The following is a 21,326-nucleotide window of genomic DNA, read 5'->3' on the forward strand; positions in this document are numbered from 1 at the left end:
ATCCATGGCTCCCTTTGACATTCAGGCAAGCTACCAGCTTAGACCTGCTCTTCCATATCTTCTCATAGTTTCTAAGGTTCCTTTCTCCAGGCCAGCCTCCTTCAAGGAATCCTAGTCCCCTAGACTGGTTTGCGGATGCCTGAACACAATATGTAGACCAGGTTTAAGTTCTCACCTACAGATATCCTGGGCCCATGCAAAATAAGATGTGTGTCTGGGCATCTGTGTCAGTCCTTAGGGGCATTCTGTGATGGTCGCAAAGCCCCTGGGACATTTTGTAACAAGAAGTTTTGCTATTAGGCACAAATAGAGGACTTCATGTCATGCTTTAGCCTTGAGCTGGTCCAAAATATTACTTAAAGCAGCTAGCATCTGCCACATAGTAAGCTCTCAGTAAATAAAAGTCCCCTTCTGTCTTCCTTGCTTAAGAACAATTTGATGTATTTGCTAGATTGTTGACTTTAAGCATATCTTATCTTTATGCCAAGTGGACTGTTTTTACAGCGATAAAATCTGAGACCCAATGTCCTTTGAGTCATATTGTTAAATAGAGCATCTCAGGACTTGAGAGCTTACTATCAACGTAGTCTCCATGGCTGTAAGCATGACTGACTTAATCAGAAATATGATTAGTGGAATGTATAATAGTTACCAGGGGGAGTCATGGTACTGCACCATGGTGGGAGCCATCTCAGCTTGGACCCCAACAAACAAGGAATTCTTACCAAAACTGGAGCAGAATAAAACTGGCTCCTTGAGTGCTGTGGGACAGAGACATATAGGGTAAGACACTAGCATTAAGAGTATAATTAAAAATCTTCCCCACAGCTTACAAGTAAAGCAGGAAGGCAACTGTTTGCAAGCTATATTGCAGGGAAACGAAGCCTCTATAAAGCTTATATTTAAGTAAACTTTGATCTTTTGCCAATGTAAAGAATAAGCACTATTTATTAACCCCTAAAAGGCACTAAAGAAAAGAAGCCACAATTTAAACACAGAACAGTGTGGGGTTAGACATTCTGGGAAAACAGAAAATGGTTAGTAGAGTTGGGACAATACAGGAAGAACTGTCCAGATCTGACCAAACCTGAAACTATTCCTCTTGTCATGAAAGAGACAGGGAAGAGGATATGGAAATTGATTAAAAAAAAAAACAAAACACTTGTGTGATGTTTATAGATATGTTATGAGCCTTTAAAAAAAAAACATTTATTTATTTATTTTGGCTGCGCTGGGTCTTAGTTGCAGCATGTGGGATCTTCGTTGTGGCATGTGGGGATCTTTTTTTTTATTTTAGTTGCGGCATGTGAGATCTAATTCCCTGACCAGGGATCGAACCTGGGCCCCCTGCATTGGGAGCACGGAGTCTCAGCCACTGGACCACCAGGGAGCTCCCTATGAGCCTTTTATATAGTAACTTCCTTTTTCTTTAAAATAAGCATATGAAGTACTGTTGGCTCCATTTTATAGATAAAGTAACTGAGGCATAACTTTCCTAAAAACACAGAGCTAGAAGCACCAGAGCCAGGATTAAAAATCAGGTACTCTTTATTAAACACGGTTATCCTATAACCTAACAATTCCATTTCTAGGATCTAGTCATTTCATTCCAAGAGAAATGAAAGCATATGTTCACATAAAAATGTGTACACTAATGTTCAAAGCAGTATTATTCATAATAGCCAAAAGGTGGAAAAATCCAAATGCCATTTGGAGGACGAATGAATAAACAAAATGTGGTACATACATACAACGGAATATTATTCAGCTACAAAAAGGAATGAAGTGCTGATTTATACTACAACATGGAGGAAACTTGAAAACATTATGCTAAGTGAAAGAAGCCAATAACAAAGAAGCCAATTCCATTCACATGAAAGGTCCAAAATAGGCAAATCTGTAGAGAGAAAGTAGATTAATGGTTGCTTAGGGTGAGAGGGATGGGAGATAGGGGTGGCGATGGGAGGGTAAAGCTAATGGGTAACAAGATCTCAAAAGAGAAAAATATCTGGTTCAAAATCTGAACTTTCAGCTCCTGGGCTAAGCCATCTTTCTTGACCCCTGAAGCCTGCTGACTAGAACTTCTTGCTCTATATACTTGAAGACTATAAAATACATTTGGCTTTGATATGCACAGGGGGGAAAAGACAGGTGAAAACAGTCCCTTAAGGGAGCCTGGCTTAATGAGTCTCAATGATAAATTGATGGGTAACATGTATGAGGTTTCAACATCTGTTCGCTATGACTATTCTTGTACCTTCCCTTACTGTAGATCAGGTCTACCATTGTCCTGTTGCTGCTGAACATCTCAGAAAAAGCTGGGATTAAAGTGTTACAGTGGGGTATTCCAGAACAGGTTCATTATATTGTTGCTCTAAGTTCAGCTTTCAAAAATGGCTAAATAGAACCCCAAATTTAATTTCTCAAGGAAACTATGAAAAATTAACAAACAGAAACCTCAGTTAAATAGAGTTGGGAGACCAGAAAGAGGAGCTCTCATACCCTATAGAAATAACAGAGCCCATTGGACAGAAAAAGACCCCTCTTCTTTCCAGGCAAGGACTCAGGCAATGAAAAACCATGGACTCTTTGTTTACTAGAGTCCTCCTAACTTCCATTTCCCCTCTATAAAAGCTTGTTCCTTCCCTTGCCATGCGGGGACTTGCACGTGGCTTGACATGGTTGCAGACCCTATCTTGGCTGGAGAACTATCTGGCAGAAATACTTGTTTCAGGTTAACAAAGCAATCTTCAAGCTGTGCGAAAATGTCAGCTATATAAATGGGGCACAGATACTTGAAAGCTGAAAAGCTGAAAACTTTTTTGTTCTTGCCTTTTTCAAAAAAAAATCTCACCATTAAATTCTGATACTGACCAATAAACAGATATGAGGCAGGGCCCCCTGCTGACACTTTACTAATAAGTACTAAGTGAGTTGGAGGCCTGTGCTCAGTGCCTTGGCCTAGCACGTGTAAACTTTCTAAAATTACCAGGACTCTTAGCTCTTTGATGATAACAGTCTTGGCTTGGTTGTAAACCACCCTCTCATCATTAACACAGGCCACTTTCACTGACCTGGGTTTCCCCAGATCCTGGTGAACAGCCATCAATCAGAAATGATAAGATGAAAAGTCATACACCCTCTATTTGTCCCTGTTTTCTAAGAAGAGAATTTCATTCCTCAGGTCTCAGTTCCAAAGCTCTCAAAAGGCTTTTGTTTGGAAAACTGACTGTATCTACAGCAATTGTAATAATTTTTAAAAGCGCCCACAACTACTCATTTCTTAATAAGCAAATCTCCAATTTCTCCTGTCATTCTTACCCACCAGGTGGTGCTACTTCCTTACATTTCCTAAAGACCTCAACTTTTGAAGTAACTTTTTATAATAGGTTCAAGTTCCCTGTATTGACTCGCAAACTTCTGTTGTTCGAGACTCATAATGTAATAAGGAATTTTGTAAATGGAAACCAGTCAGTTGTAGTTGAAAAGCCAGTTGCAACACAATCAGATGTTTAACTTTGAAGTCACTCTTGTGTACTTAAACCAGAAGTAAGGCCAAGGTTATGGGCAAGTTGTGGTGATAGAAACCATGAAATCAGCAGACTCCACCCTTCTACTTGTGTGGTGCATTATTCCTAACAGGTATAAGAGTAGATGAGTTCTCGTGCCATAAACACTGCTTCATTAAAACACACACACACACAAAATATTACCTACAATAACCTTAGAACTGTAATTTAGCCTTTAATAAAGCTTTGTAAAGATCTTGCAATATTTTTCCTTGATCACAATATGTAAAGCAGTTTCTAAAACAAGGATAATAATATTTATCCTGAATTTAAAGGCAACCTTGGAAATGAAAGGACTTAAGTTAGGAGGAGGCAGGTGGCTGGATATATGATTTATGTTCATGGGGCCGTGGCAGAGGCAGATCAAACCCATTTGCTCTCCTGCCGTTTCCTGGTCACCTTGCAATTAGATGGGTTCAAAGGACTGGTTCTGACTAGTGAAATACTAGTGGATGTAAGTGTATTATTTGAAATGCCTTTGCAAGTGCCTCGTTTCCCTCTTTCCCTAACAGAACACCCCAGGAAGCTGCGTACTCAGGCTGGTGCATCTACAACATGGCGGCAGCTCCACTGTCCTGGGTCTCTGAATGACCATGTGGAGCAGAAAGTCTGCCAACTCATATGAGAGATGTAATGTGAACAAAAATATAAACTTATTGTGTTAAGCTACTCAGATTTTGGAGTTGATCGTAACCCTTGAGCACATGCCCAGAATAATGCCAGCTTTCTCTCTGCAAGGATGTTCTGCTCTCTTATGTCATTCCTAACCAATACATGACTTGATTCTGTTTCAGATTATTTACCTTTGGGGCCCTTGTTAGGGTGTAGACTTTAAGTCAGTCTATAGTCATCTGTATTACATACTGTGTTGGAATCCTCGACTTTCATTTTCTTCTCTTTGCAAGGATTAACCACAAAAATTTCAAGAAAAGGCATTTTAGCAGGAGCTTGGTAGGTAGAATTGTTTGAAATCCCAATAATGTCGTCTTATAATTTGTGTTACATAACCTTTATGAGCATCGATTATCTCTTTTCTAAAATAGAATTAATAAACGCACCAATCTTAGAAGTTTGATGTGAGGATTGGTAATTTTTAACATAAATAATATAATTTTCTTTTTTGCTTTTCTGAACTCATGACTTTTACCTTGGTGTTAAGAAAGTTTCCATCTGTGCAGGATGAATCTAAAATTTGTTTATATGATGAATGCAAATAGAATAAATTAAAATTCTTCTTCTGATGTATACATTTGGATTGTGCAGTAAGACTTCAGCCTTATAAGGTTGGAGGACTCAGCTTAGCAGTTAACCAGTGATGGAGAGATGTTTCCCCTTCTACCTATGGCGGCCAGCCAGGCCCTCTCTGGGGTAAAACACACTCCTTTCAAACTAAGGGTAATTATGGGAGGAAGAGGACAGTAAGAGAGTGAAGAGAGTGGATGTCTCTCTGCATTTTTCCTTCTCTGGGTTTTGGCTCTGGCCTAGACCCAGCCATTCTTTAAGTGAGAGGAACACAGAGAATGGAGAGGTGCTCTTTCACCCTTCTACTCACCATTTGAGATTCTGGGAGGCAGCAAACATGCGGGCTGCCATGTCCCAATTTGCAGCACAGGCACATAAAAATGAACTATGTTCAGGTGGAGGAAGGCCTGGAGATTTAGGCTTCCTGCATTGCCTTTGATCCTACGTGGGGTAGACTGACCCCAAGAGATTGAGCATCGGGCTGGAGAGCTTTCAGCAACATCCTGGTGGATAAAGAATATTGCACTAGAAACCAGAAGAGGCAAAGGATATTACATTCAAGGCCCCTGACACTTCCCTGTTGTCACGCAGTTGTATAAGTTGTACCCCTGCATGAGAGGACACCATCCTTAGGGAGAGAGGCAGAAGAATGGAGAAGACCATATGAGACTTTTATTCTTTAGAAAGAAACATTATACTTTTAAAGATGTTGGATTGGATTAAATTTAAATGGAATTGGACAGTTAATTTTTTTCCTACTCAAATGTAGGGGATTCACATCGAAAACCAAAGTAGTTGTAGACAAAATAAAGCAATTACATTTTATGTAATTTATTTCAGATAAGAAGTACATTCATAAATAATGTATATGTATACATAACATAGTATGATGTAAAATTATGACCCTGCTATATATATTAAATTCTGAATACAGTGCTCATAATAAGTGCTTAATAAATGTTAAATTAATGTTAAAATTTCCAGAATGCATGGAATCTCTTCTTGGATATTTCAGAAGCACATAAAATGTAGTATGTTAAATAAAGGATTCTTGACTGCCCACAATTCCGATTTATTTCTTCTCTGCCTTTTCTATTTCAGTAAGTGGCCTCACCATCCAGCCAATTTCCTCAGTCTTTGAGTTTTCCCTTTTCTTTCATCTCCACATCTAATCCAGCATGATATCTTTTTTTTTTTTTAATCTCAGCACTTGGTCTTTTCTTTTTTTAATTAATTAATTGATTGATTTTTAAACATTTTTATTGGAGTATAATTGCTTTACAATGTTGTGTTAGTTTCTGCTGTATAACAAGGTGAATCAGCTATATGTATACATATATCCCCATATCCCCTCCCTCTTGCGTCTCCCTCCCACCCTCTCTATCCCACCCCTCTAGGTGGTCGCAAAGCACTGGAGCTGATCTCCCTGTACGATGCAGCTGCTTTCCACTGGCTATCTATTTTACATTTGCTAGTGTATATATATCAATGCCACTCTCTCACTTTGTCCCAGCCTTCCCTTCCCCCTCCCTGTGTCCTCAAGTCCATTCTTTATTCCTTTCCTGCCCCTAGGTTCATCAGAACCACTTTTTTTCTTTTTTAGATTCCATATGTACCAGCATGAAATCTTGTTGGCTTTCTTATTAAATATGTGTTGAATCTTTCTTTCTCCCCATGTTCATTATCTAAACTTAATCAAAACCAACTGGATTTCTGCATTTAACTTCCTAATAGTCCCCCATCCATTCTGTATCTCTCCCAGAAGCAAATGTAATCTTTTAGAGACATAAGAGGAATCTGGTCAATCCCTTGTTTACAAAGCCTTTGATGACTTTCCATTGCTCTTGGAATAAAATCGAACCTCGTCACCTTCATCAGCTAAGCCCTGCGTGGTTGCTCTCTGCCTGCCTCTCTAACTTTCTCCCTCACCACTTCCCCCTTCCTCCCACAGCTCAGACCACGCAGGACTCTGAAATTGCTCACTCATGTTCTTTGTGTCTGGAATTCTCTTCCTCGGGGTCTTTGCAGGACTAGCTCCCTCACAGCCCACAGCTCTCATCTCCAGTATCACTTTAGACTTTCCTGACTCTCCTGCTCATTCTTTATCAAATGTTTATCTCCATTATAACATTTATCACAATCTATAACTATTTTCATTTGCAAGCTCTGCTTACCTGTTTGTCGTCAGTAAACGACAAACAGGTAAGCTCTGTGGGGGCAGGAATCTTGTCTATTCGCTGTTGTATCTTCATCATCCAGTACTGTTAGCTGTACATAGAGGAGTTCAATACTTATTTGCTGAAGGGAGGAAAAGGGAAGGAAAAAAGGAAGAGAGGAAGGAAGGAAGGAAGGAAGGAAAGATGTGGGTAACAAATGAACGCCCCCAAGTCCAAATCATTAATAAAATTCATTATGATGACTGTAACATATCCTATTTTCTGCTATATGTCTTAATAAACCACTTATTATTTATAATAAAATTAGCATTATTTGTTCTTTACAATCATTGCATATTCTGAACTAATGTCACAGGAAATTTTATTAATCTTGGTTATTAAATTGTTTTATCAAATTTGAAACATAATTCACCATATGGTAGTGCTAGTCATCAAATATTTCCAGCTTCTTGCCTTCAGGTAGATGGTGGGAGTGTACTTTCTGGTCCCTTTTTTGGTTGGGAGGGGCCACGTGGCTAGTTCTAGCTAATGAGTAATTAGTTGTGATGGAAGTGGTGTGTTTCATTCGCAGACAGGAGCACGTAATTACCGATACAAGGTCTTTCAAAGATTTCTTTCCTTGTGCCAACAGGATCACCAGAGAAAGTAGTAGTCTTTATGTTGCTTTTTATTATTGTTTGTTCTTTAGATGCTTATAGACACTTAAGCATTTTCCCCATTTATTAAATTTTGATGAATGTATGTAACATTTGCTTTGTTTTGTAAAGCTATTACTTCAACGTGTCTTTGAAATCTATTTTTATCAACTCTTCATCTTTCATTTATTCATTCAACAAACATCCACTAAGTATCAGGCCCTCTTCTATGCTCTTGGGATAGATCAGTGAACAAAACAGACCACGATGTTCACCCTTTCAAAGCTTGAGTTGTAGAGTTGTAGAGATAGACAATAAGTATAATATTTAAGTAAATTATATAATATGTTGTAAGGTAATAAACGTCATGGAAAAGAGAAAATGTGAGTGAGACTCAGAAGTCTGAGATTTAGAGGAGGTGGTCAGGGTAGGGTCACTGGGAGAGTGAAGCACAGGCAAAGTCTTGAGGGAGCTGTGGGACTGAGCCAAGCAGATATGTGAGGGAAGAGCCCGCCAAGCTGCAGTGGATTAGCTAGGGCAATGATTCTCAGTGTTTTGGTCTCGGGTCTCTTTTACACTCTTCAAATTTGTTGAGCTTTTGTTTTATAGTTGACATTTTAGATCCCATGAAAGGGTCCTGGGGACTTACAGGGATCCCTGGGGCATCCTTTGAGAACTACTGAGCTGGAGCAAAGGCTCTTAGGGATGCACATGACTGGTCTGTTGTAGGAACTCCAAGGGTGCCTGTGTGACTAGAGAGTGATCCAGGGGAGAGTCAGGAGAGGAAGTCAGAGAGGTAGGTAACTGTGTCCCAATCATGCAGGGCCTTCCAGGATCATGTAAAACCTTAAGTTTTACTCTGAGGCACATGGGGCATCATTGAAGAGCTTTGAGCACAGAAGGGGTATGATCTGACTTAAGGTTTTAAGAGGACACTGTGGTTGCCATGTTGCAACTAGACTGGAGGACACAAGAGTGTAAGTTGGGAGACTTGTAAGAGGCCATTACAATCATTCAGGGGAGGCAACCACTTTATCAGTTAACTCTAAATACATCAGTAGGCTCATTACAAACTCCTTTTGTAATGTTACAGTGATGCCACTTCCCTCTGACTGAGTCACATTCAATGTATTCTCTTCTCTTCCCCTCATGGCCTTATGTAAAGATGTTATTTCTTAATTGCACATTTCCTGTAATTTCCTTGTTAAAAGGCAGTACCGAAAAAAAAAATCACTTACTTTCATAACTCCTTTTTAACTAATATTTTCACTTCTTACTCTTTTATCAGCAGACTCATTTTTCTAGCTCTTTTCAAACATATACTACTTGGAAAGGCAATTATGAATTCTTTTGTTAACATTTTTGTTAGTCATCTCTTTTTTTCCAAACCCATGTTTTTTTTATTGAGCAAAAATCACCATAGAGAAACCTTTGACATATTACAGATATGGCGCCCTGAAGTACAGAACCACGTCTATTCAGAGTATTGCCTGGCCATTTAAGTTTGCCTTTAATAGTCCATTCCAACATTCAGTGAGGCCAGTGACTTCTGGAAGGTACAACCTTCTATAGTCATTCTCTGGGCTTCCTCTGGTTTTTGCAGAGATCAGACTGGTGAATTAAACAGAGATGTGATGGTGACCACAACCTCTGCATCCCACAATTTTAACGGTGACACTAATTTCCACTCTCTCACTTAGGATGTAATAATTGGTTTTCATTTACTACCTTGACTTGGGTGCAATTTCAGGGCTTCCTTACACTGATGGGTCTTACCCGCAGGACTGGAAACCAGAATGAGGTTATTGCAACTGCTAAATATATCAGCCCCAAATATACATGTGAGTACTGGAGGCATGATCACCGTGAGCCACATTTGAGTCAAGACGCCCCTGACCCCTTTCGACCCCACTTTAATGGGGTGACCATTTTGACCCTTTGGGTTTGTATGAGCCAATCAATGTCAATGCTTTATTACTGGTCCAGGTTTCCTCATTTTCTCCTCAAGTAAATGATAGACTATTAAAAAAAAAAAACTGTAGTATGTTTAAACTTATTTATTCTATCTCTAAAATTTGTATCACAGAGAAAATGTCACCTTCTCTTATGTCAAGATGGCTTATAACCCGTGTCTCAATCTAATAGATCAACCCTATTTTTAAACTCTTTGACTGTTTTAAAGCAGTGGTGTACTCAAATTTGGTCGTGCCAGTAGCCATGGCAACCACAGACCTCAAAGGCTACCTTTGCGGAAAGTCACTGTTAGGATTTGGCAGCCCTCCACCGTGGACCCTCAGCTCACACCCGCTGAGGTGGGAAAGAGGCATCAAACGTGGCCTCCAGTGGTGAGAAGATTGGAGGCGCTGGCTGGGTTCTTGCAGGTGTGGAGACCCACAGAAGCCTAACACGGAGCAGATTATTTTTATTTTCTGGTCAATGAAAAGACCCAAACCTAAATTATATAAAAGGAGAGGATAATGGAAATGGAAAATTTCTAAGAATAAAGAGAAGAAAATTAGTGAAATAATTTGAAACACTTTTCCTAGCTCAAGAAAATGCATTTGATAATTTCCTGAATGTCTCTAAAAGTATGGTTATACATTTTGCTATAATGAAATTTTAAGTCAGTTTTAATGAAATTCAATTCACAAACAGTACAATTCACCCATCTTTAGTGTGAAGCTTGGTGAGCTGTGACAAATATAAAGGATAATCACCACCCCAACTGAGATAGAAAACCTTTCTATAACTTCAAAACTTAACTCCTTCAAAAAAAGAGTGGATATATGTATATGTATAACTGATTCACTTTGCTGTACAGCAGAAACTACCACAACATTATAAATCAGCTACACTCCAATAGGAATTAATTTCCTCTATACCCTGTCATGGAGCCAAATTCACATCCCTCCCTGACCTGACAAACCTGTCCATTATATCCTCTGTAAGTTAAAATCTGTAGTCAAGAAAATCCCCTAGATCATACATCTCTTTTTCTGAATGGTCACTTAACTTTCTTGATATAACAGAAAACTGGCTGTCTTCTGCTTCCCCTGCAGCATTGTTTTTAAGTTTATTTTTTAATTATGGTAAAGTAAACATACAATCAACTTACCATTTTAATGATTTTTCAAATGTACAGTTCAGTGATATTAAGTATATTCACATTGTTGTGCAATCATCTCCACTGTCTACCTCCTGGACTTTTTTCCCTGAAGCCCTCTTGATTGATGGTTATTTTCTCTCTCACCTGTCACCTCCCATTGGACAGGGAAGGAGCAGGTGTCTCCTCATTACTGTTTGGGACCATTGCCCTTCCATCAGCTACTTATTGGACAACCCCAATTTACTGAAGCATATGGCATCAGTTTAAACTGAACATCAGGCCAAACATCTCAGAGGTGCATCATCCACAGATCCCTAGTTGCAATGACCAGATTTTAGCACTTTGGTCACTTGTTATAGAGTTAAATTCAAAGTTTAATAAAAAAAAGTTAATATTTTTCTTTTTTCTTTGGCTTAAATCCTTTGGGAACATATCTGTCATGAGAGAAGGGAGGTATGTTTTGCTTCTTCTCCATTGTCTTTCTTCCAAATACTAGGCTGCTGCTGGCTCCTTCAGGGTGGAAGAGGGAATGGAGTGGCTTCAGGGAGAAGCAGGAAGTGTTTACTTGAGAAGTATCAATCTATAATTGAGTCTTTAAACCTGACTTTCCTCTTACGAGGGGTTTCATGGCAAAACGAGAAAAAGTTAAAAGACAATGAGAAACTGGGAAATACTTCATGCTATTTAATGGAACTACATAATATATTTCATAATATATGTAACAAACTCCTAATTGATCACATATGTATGTTGTTTCTAGCTTTTCTCTATTGCAAATATAGCTCCCATGAGCACAATTTTGTCAATAATGTTTTCCCATTTAAATCGATTTTATTTTTAAAAGAATTTTCAAGTTCACAACAAAACTGAGCAGAAAGTACAGAGTTTTCCTACACCCCCTGTCTCCACACATGCACAGTCGCCCCCGCTGTCAGTATCCCGCATCAGAACGGTACATTACAGCCGATGAACGTAGAGTGATGCATCATCCTCACCCAAAGTCTACAGTCTACATTAGGGTTAACTCTTGATGTTGTACGTTCTACGGGTTTTGAAAAATGCATAATGACATGAATCCACGATTATCGTATCATATAGAATAGTTTCACTGCCCTAAAAGTCCTCTGTGCTTTTCCTGCTTATCCCTTCCTCCCTCCTAACGCCTGGAAGCCACTGATTTTTTTACTGTCTCCGTTGCCTTTTCCAGAGTGTTATAATATACTGAGAAAACTTTTCAGATTGGTTTCTTTCACTTAGTAATATGCACTTCAGTTTCCTCCATGTACTTTCATGGCTTGATAGCACACTTATTTTCAAGGCTGAATTATATGCCATTGTCTGAATGTACCACAGTTTACTCATCCATTCACCTATTGAAGGGCATCTTAGTGGCTTCCAACCTTTGGCAATTATGATTAAAGCTGCATCCTTGTGCAGATTTTTGTGTGGACATAAGTTTTTAAGTAATTTGGGTAAATACCAAGGAGCAAAATTTCTCTATCGAATTGTAAGAGTATATTTAGCATTGTAAAAAACTGGCAAACTGTCTTCCAAATTAGCTGTTGCATTTTGCATATCTTCTTTAGGGAGGTGTCTATTCAGACCTTTTCCCTTTTAAAATCAGGTTGTTGAGTTTTAAGAGTTTTTGGTAGATTTTGGCTAATAATCTTTTATCAGATATGTTTTTTGCAAATATTTTCTCCCAGTCTTCAGCTTGTCTTTTCATTCTCTTGATATCATCTTTCACAGAGTAGAAGTCTTTAATTTTCCCAAAGTCCAGCTGATCAAATCTTTCATGAATTGTGTCTTTGTTGTTGTATCTAAAAAGTCATTGCCATGCTCAAGATCATATAGATTTTCTCCTATGTTATCTTCTAGGGGTTTTACAGTTTTGCATCTTACATTTAGGTATCTGTAACTCTTTGCAATGTGTAGAATTATGTTGGTTTCACCACTGTATCCCTAGACCTGGCTCATTGCCTGAATCACATCAGATACTCAATAAAGATTTGTTGTATATATGTTATGACTCAGAAAATTTAAATCTAGTTTTATATTCTGAATAATAAAAATGACTAGAAAATGGAATAAATCTAAGCACCATAAGGAAAGAATTAATTATATTTAAAAATTCGTACAATTCACAAAGCATAATTTTTTACCGTGGTAGAAGTTTATAATAAAATTCATACTGGGGACCAAGATAAGTCAGTAATAAGTTTTCCATAGGCTAGTGTAAAAGATAGAGGGTGTAACTTCTATACAAATAGAAAACGTGATTAAAATCCTTTAGAAAAGGAAACGTTTAACTGGATTTTACTAAAGCACAATGTTTTGGATTTTTAGCATCTTTGTCTCTGAAAAGTTTAATGTAATACCGTAATAGAGCGCTGCAGTGCGCAGCCCTTAGCCCTCGGCCATTGCTGTGCGCTGTTACCGCGCCCCACACCGCCCCGCCGCCCGCACTCCGTTACCAGGCAACAGTTACCGGGAAACCATTAACGCGGGAAGATTAGAGCGGGTTAGAAGTCCTGCTCAGCCATTGGTCGGCACTGCAGTGGACCGCCCCCCCCCCCCCCTCAACCCGCACCAAGCGATCAACTCTCAAGGAGCGACCGTTAGAGGGGCACTGAGCCAACAGTCTGCAGAGTGGTGGTCGTCAGGTGGAGAGTGAGGGATCCCGGCCTTTTCCCCGGGGCCCTCCAGCTCACCCGGCCTCGGGCTGGCGGGCCTCGGGCTGGGGGCGGGGGGCCCCAGGGCACAGGCTGGGAGTGTGTCCCGCAGGGCTCCAGAGCCCTCGCCAGGACTGCCCACTGGCCGGGCCCAGGCCCTGAGGCGGCAGCGAACCTCCCCCCAGTCCCTGCCTCTGCGACCTAATGGCAGCGGCAGTCTGCAATGGGACACAGTCTGGGGGACCTGGCCCCCACCGTTTAGGCGGCCTGAGAGCCTGAAGGCCAGTTGGGTCCTGGGTGCCTGGCTCCCTCAGCGGTGACAGCTGGGCAGGGTCTGGGGACCTGGCCCTGAGGGAGCCACCAACTGAGATCTGCCTCTTCAGCTGGGCCTGGGCACTGGCGGGAGGACCCAGACTGGGTGCTGGACGAACACGCCGGGTGCCTTGGGACCTTCCCCTTTCTTGTCAGAACAGAGAGTAACATTTGTTTGGTGGAGATTTACAGGAATAGCCTTACCTGACTTTGACCTGACCTCAAGAACAAAGGATCTGACACCAAGAAGTTTGCAACAACCAACCACGCCCCTCCCTCACCTTTCCGATAAAAGGGCTTTGCTGAAAGCTTTCAGGGAATTTGGGGTTTTTTAAGGCATGAGCCACCCATCTCCTTCATGGCCCTGCAGTAAACCTTTCTCTGTTCCAGACTCTGACGTTTTGGTATTGTTTGGCCTCACTGTGTGTCCGGCACACGGACTTGCATTTAGGTAACACTTCCATGGTGAGATCTCACTGGCTGGAATGCATAATTATTAGTCCTTGTTGGGGAAGATTCTTTGGCAGTTTTTGGCTCAACTGTCTATTTAGAAGGGACTTAGTCAAGTTTCATTTGGGAATTGCTTGGTAAAAATACAGTCCAATTTCTTCATGGGAAAACCATGGATTTAAACTATTAGTTGGTTTTTAGGTTTATTTATGTACCCAAGAGAAGATAGCACCAAAATCCATAATCAACAGCAGGTAAGTGCCATTTCTACCTGTTTTCTATTTTAGCCTGTACTAATTCCAAAGGTAATTGCTTTGTTTTAAAAATCAAACAAACCAACAAATGAACAAATACACTTTTGAGGCCAGTGCATTTCAAATAACAAGCCAGGTATTACTTACTGTTAGTACCATTTGATATTTCTTTTTGTTCTGTTTAATTTTTGATAAAATGCCAAATGGTTAATGTAGTCAGAATTATAGGAAATTAAAACCAGAACAGCTAGCAGAGAGAGTTTGCATAGCTCAAGATTTGGGTGAAAATTTTTACTTTGGTTTTTATTCACTGGATTTATTTTCACTTTTCCAGTTTAAAGAAAAAAAACCTCATTTTTTCTTCCCTGTTAAGATAAAGGTATAAATTCAGCTTAAACACTACCATGAGTTTACTTGATCTGCTATTCATTGTGTAACATAAAACTAAAGGAACATTTAACTCCGTCACATATAATTTATCTTCCTCTTCTTATTTTTAAGGAGACTGCTGTGATGGTGAAAACTATGAGCCATGTGTAACCCATGGGTGGCATGGTTAGGAGTGCTGCTGCTCTAGATAGGGTTCACTCATTCAGCCCTCAAGCCAGCAATGCCTCCAGTGATCACGAAATGACCTTTCGGACTTCCCTGGTGGCGCAGTGGTTAAGAATCCGCCTGCCAATGCAGGGGACACGGGTTTGAGCCCTGGTCTGGGAAGATCCCACATGCCGCGGAGCAGCTAGGCCCGTACGCCACAACTACTGAGCCTGTGCTCTAGAGCTCGCGAGCCAGAACTACTGAGCCCGCGTGCCACAACTACTGAAGCCCGCGCGCCTAGAGCCTGTGCTCCGCAACAAGAGAAGCCACAGAAATAAGAAGCCTGCGCACCGCAACGAAGAGTAGCCCCTGCTCGCCGCAAATAGAGAAAGCCTGCGTGCAGCAATGAAGACCAAACACAGAGAAAAATAAATAAATTAATTAATTAATTAAAAAGAAATGACCTTTCAACATTTTCTGGGCTGCCCCAACAATGCAGTGTCAGCATTTCTTCAATGTGGATCTGAACCCTCAATTATTTAATATTATATCAAATCCTTTAGAGACTCAGAGTGGATCAACAATTGCCATACTTTATCCAAATGAATTAGGATATTCATTATCCTAATTTCTCTCCAGAGGGAAAATCCTTTAATGGAGGGATACCACAGATTATGAGCCTTTCCAAACACCTTAGGAAGACCACTGATGACACTGCAAAAGTTGTCCCTTGATGGAGGTCAGAAGGTCTTGTTGTCATTGACTGGGAAATCTGGAAGCCACAATGGGACAGAAACTGGGGCAATAAAATAATGTAAAAACACTACTCCTTAGCCTTTACCAGAAACCACCATCCTGATTGGTCAGAAATGACAGTGAAAACAGTTGCCCAAGAGGAATTTGAAACTGCTGGAAGGAGTATTATGAATGCTACTCTCACACTGGCTTTAGAAATGAGACTAAAATGTGGATTATAGGATAAATCCACAGACCTACACAGGTAAATGCCCAAGCGATGAAATTTTCTGCAATGACCAACTCCAGTGGCTATGGGAAAAAAGCAGAGCACTTTATAGTTCCATATATTTGGATAAAATATTGAAGTCAAGTTTAAAAGCTTTGAAATTTGTCCATTATCAAGTTAGAGAAGCTATGAGAATTGCTGAAATGGCTAGACATGACTATGTTTTACCAGTTTTTATTTTTTCCAGACCATTTTATTTGCATAATATTGAAGCTTTGTCACAGGTAAGAAGAAATAAGTCACACATAAAAAATGGAAATTTAGTAGAATAACTCTATAAAGTTTAGGGAAAAAATGTTTTAGGATGTTTATTTCCCCTTAAAAATAGAACGCTATTCTATTATGAAAGCTATATATTCCTTCAACTGTCAAGCCAATTCTGAAAAAGTGTCACTGACAGATGTTTACTTAGAGTTTTTAGATGATGATTCCTACCAGCTTAGCATTTAAAAGGGTTTCCTGCAGAACAGTTGTTAAGCTTAAGTTAAATCATGTAACATAGATTAATTTTGACCAGGGAGAAATTTCATGTTAAAGAAGCTCTTAATATGAAAGAGTAGCAGCAATTTTCCAAAACAAAAATATACAAAGTAGAGCTTGGGTAAATTATTAACCGAGTATATTTTCAATATATTGCATTTTTAAGTTTTAATTAGGTTACTTGAAAAATATAGATCCTGTTGATTTTATCTTTGTGAGTCTACATTGTGATCTAGTGGTGAGTGTCAAGGCACTAAAAGTGGTTTATATAAATAGATAGATATTGTTCTTAGACTTAACACAAGGTAAGAAGGACAAAGATGTGGGAATGAGCTGTTTTGGAAGATAATGAGTTTGTAGACACTTGGAAGTGTTCAAGCTTTAGTTAGATTGTCACTTAAGACATTATTATAGGGATTCAATCATTGGATGTGTGGCTAGATGAGAAAACCCTTAAATCTCCATCCATACCTGTAAACTCACAATTCTGTTATTCTAGTACCCAAAAGAGAAGCAGGGCTGTTGGATAGATAACACACAGATCACCTTCTTAAACCACTTACGTTTGAGATAAGGACATTTAAATGCAGTATCAATTCTTCCTCAAATATTTTACAATAAAATCTATTGACCCAAACACTGTTGATTAGACTTGATGTTTCCATCCTTTCAGGATTACTCAGTATTATTCAAAATGAAATGTTCATTCAATAAGTTTAGGAGGAAAAGAAACATAGCACCGTGACAAAAAGTTAGAGGATCTCAGAGGTCTCTAACCCGCCTCTCACTCAGACATGGATCTTTTCTTACCTGCTTTAGCACTTTTTGATGGGGCTCTCCCTATTCCAGAAGGAAAACTGCCCTATGGGGACAGTATTAATCCCTGGAAAGTTCTTGAGTATGTTGAGTATGTTGAGTCTACTCTGCCTCTGGATGACTTCATACCACTACTAGTTCTAATTCTCACTTCTCGTGCAACACAGAATAAATCAAATCCTTATTTCAAAAGTCAGTTCTCCAGGTATTTGAAGACATCAGTCATGCCTACCAAAGTCTTCTCAATAAGTTATTCCTCAAGTAACAGATCTCTCAAATCATGTCACTTTCTCAAATCCTTTTGGGAAAAAGACTAGGTTATATTTATTCATTCAAAAAATATTGAGTTCCTACAGTGTGTCAGATAAAATATGTTATTAATAATATTGAGTAGAAAATAATAATAATCCATGCAGATAGTTTGTCTTGATAGAAAATGAGAGAATGAGATGAGCCATATTTTAACGAAAGTCTTTTTCATAACTTTCCCATTTTTTGGTACTTTTTGATTTTGGAAGTAAATTATGGGCTAAATAAATGAGCTCTACTTCAGAAAACTAAAACTCTAGAATTACCTGAGTAATAGTATATTGAAGTGTTTTAATACTATCTTGTTGCTTTCCATGTTTCACATATCAACAAACAGTATGGATCTTTCTCATTTATTGTCTAAATAACATTTATTATGTTATCATAATATCATTATGTTCTTCATATTATAATTATGAAATCACTTAAAACCAACTCTGCTGAATATTTTCTTTCCAGTGTCTCAATTTAACTGAGAGACTTGATTTTCATTTAATGAACACAATACTAGTTAGTATAATGGAAGAATGATTTTCTTTCTTGTTTCATTACTTAGACAAATTGTGAAACACAAGTACTAGTGTTAGAAGAGACTTCATACAATGCAGAGGAGCTTTGCTGTAGCATGGCCACTTTCTCATTCTGGCTTTTGACCACTTTGCCCTTCTACTGGATCTCTGATTCTCCACTCCTTGTAGGGGAGGAAAGAATGCAGATGGTCCGTCAGTCATTCCCTCTGTCTTTCATCTCTCCCTATTTCCTGCTTCTTTACTCTTGGTCTATAATCATGAATGTAACCTCCTCTGTTTCTCATCTTGATGAATTATAATCTACTTAGTCACCCAACTTGAGAGTCACTTGGATGCCTCCCTTCTCTTTCCATTACCCAGTAGGTAACTGAAACTTACCCATCTTAATTTCCAAATAACTGTTCAGTTTGTCCCCTCTGCTTTACAAGGACTGACCTTGCCTTTGTTGAGGCCCTCATCATTTCTCACTGAACAGTTTCCATCATCTCCTATTTGGGGGTCCCTGCCTGCCATCTTGACATCCCCCTCCACTATGATTTTTTGTGACAGCCAAAAATACCTATCAGAGTTGCAAATGGGGACTTCCCGGGTGGCACAGTGGTTAAGAATCCGCCTGCCAATGCAGGGGACATGGGTTCCATCCGTGGTCCAGGAAGATCCCACATGCTGAGGAGCAACTAAGCCAATGGGCCACAACTACTGAGCCTGCGCTCTAGAGCCCACAAGCCACAACTACTGAACCCCTGCACCACAGCTACTGAAGCCCACACACCTAGAGCCTGTGCTCCACAACAAGAGAAGCCACCACAATGAGAAACTCACTTACCACAATGAAGAGTAGCCCCCCCTCGCCGCAACTAGAAAAAGCCTGGGTGCGGCAACGAAGACCCAACACAGCCAAAAATAAATAAATAAAATAAAATAGGTAAATTTATTTTTAAAAAAAAGTTGCAAATGTGTGGCCTTCCAGTACTAAAACTTTCTTGTAGTTAAACACTAGGACTTTAAAATAGCGTAATAAAATAAAATAGCATAAAAGACACTTGTATTTGGATCCTACTTATATACAATGATTCAGATGCCTTTACTTCTCCCCAAGTCCCCTGTGCTTTTTATCGTAAGAGTTACTGGCACTTCTCTGGATGGATCATGCTTTTTCGTACATATGAGCCTCTGCCATTTTTCTTCCTTCTGGATATAAAACTCTGCTCTCTGTAGTCAATTTTATCAATTTATACTAATTTCCAAAGACCCTTCTAAAATTTCACCTCTTTTTTTTTTTTTAAACATCTTTATTGAAGTATAATTGCCTTACAATGGTGTGTTAGCTTCTGCTTTATAACAAAGTTCACCTCTTGAAGGAAGTCTTCCCAGACTCTTCCATGCAGCATTAAGCACTTCCTCTAATCTATATATATCTTGTTGGTGCTAATATGTAATTTAATTTGTTATGCTGTAATTATATATGTGTGTCTCAATCATCACACTGAAGTACTCCCTCAAGAACAGGAACTGGAATCTATTTCATTTTTATATTCCTAGTGTCTAGAATATTGCCTGGAACATCATAAATATTTATCAGGTAAGTATCCCAGGCAGAATTACCCTTTCCAATTCTGCTCTATAGTCGTTTGTTTTAGACACAAAGATAACATTAGCAATGCGCTCTTTACCACAGTTGATGGATTGAGACTTACTGAATTGTCAATGACTAAATATGGTTGGCACAAACCACTTGTGATCCTTCTCTTTTCTAGGAGGACTTAGTACATACAATTGGTGAGAGTGCAGCATTGGGGACGGCAGGAATAATATTGTGGGAAGGATATGAATATTCTGATTCAAAGGTAAGCAGTGATTACTCCGTCAGCATCTTGGAGGTCTTCTAGATATTGATTTTTTTTTTTTAAATTTTTCAGGTTGGAGACAAACGGTTGCAGATTACCTACTCACTTGACTTTAATAAAGCGCAAAGAGGACAGGCACTCACATTGAGCACTTTGTACCAGCCACTGTGGCTGGTAGTAACGTGGAAAGGGCACAAGTTTTCCAATCAGACAACCCTAAGTGAAAATTCAAATTTTAAATTCTAGGGGTGTAATCTTGGACAAGTTAATTAACCTCTCTGAGACTTCATTTCTCCATCTAAAAAAAAGGACTGAAATAAAACCTACTTTGCCAGAATTTTGGTAGATTAAATGATGTAATATATATGTGGCAAAGAAAAAGAATACTAAACTTTAAAAATAAATATTTTGTCATCCACATGGAGGATGGATTCTCCAAAAGTGATTCTTTATTTTCTGATTATCTATGATAGAAATGCTCATGGGAGGAAAAATATATTTATATAAACTTTTATTAACAATCTACTCTTGATAGAAATGCTCACATGGAATAACTCTATTATTTTTCCACAACTGACTTTGGACATGTTCAGTTGGTGGCCTGTCACACTACCTAAGTGAAAATTCTGAAACCACAGTTTTTCCTCACTTCTAGGTATTAACAAATAGTTCAATTTTCAGGTATTAAAACATCCAGTCTCATAAAATATAAAAACAGCCACGTCTTTCTCGTTCGGCATTGCACGAGTCAGCGTGGTGGGGTTAGTAAGAGCAGGAGGCCTGGGGTTGAATTGCTTGGGTTCCAGTGTTCACTTTTTGTTACCTACTAGCCATTTGACCTTGAGCAAATCTCTACAATTTCTTTATCTGTAAAATGAGGTGAATAATAGTATCTATCTCATAGGGCTGTTATGAGAATTACATTATTCATACATGTAAAGCACTTAAAACAGTACCTGGCACATGGTAAGTGCCATATAGGTGGTGGTTTTTATTATCCAGGTTAAAACTTCTTGCTTCTCCTCCCCACACCCCAAGCCTGGGTCTCAGTTATGGGGAAGAGGAGTACCATCAATTTCGTTGCTCATTTGCTTCAAGGATGGGTAAGGAGACTAGGGTGGAGAGGAGACAGCTGGGCAAGGTAATTTTTATTTATTTGGTGACATTTATAATTATTGTTGTCTCTTGAAGACCTTCGCACATGGCTGCCATGTAGGGTCTGGTTCCTTCTTGCATGAGGGGCCCTTGAGATTTGGTTAGGGACCCTCCCAACACCCATACAACTTGCACCTCCAAGCTTTTGCTCCTGAGGCATTGGAAAGAGGGAGCTGGCATATGCTGAGATGGGGAAGGCTGTCAGAGCTGC

General features: G+C 39.3%; 1 pseudogene across 1 annotated transcript in view; it reads left to right on the top strand.

Moving 5' to 3' along the window:
• The window catches only part of LOC309632520 (hyaluronidase-3-like), a 63,899-nt pseudogene that overhangs the window by 39,693 nt on the left and 2,880 nt on the right, over positions 1 to 21,326 (top strand). The window contains exons 3-5 of the transcript XR_014249544.1: positions 14,919 to 15,047; positions 15,412 to 16,202; positions 19,871 to 19,960. The product of XR_014249544.1 is annotated as a hyaluronidase-3-like (transcript). The remainder of the gene's footprint in view (positions 1 to 14,918; positions 15,048 to 15,411; positions 16,203 to 19,870; positions 19,961 to 21,326) is intronic.

The sequence above is a fragment of the Balaenoptera borealis genome (genome assembly GCF_965194805.1).
Source record: "Balaenoptera borealis genome assembly, chromosome: 7".
Taxonomy (NCBI): Eukaryota; Metazoa; Chordata; class Mammalia; order Artiodactyla; family Balaenopteridae; genus Balaenoptera; species Balaenoptera borealis.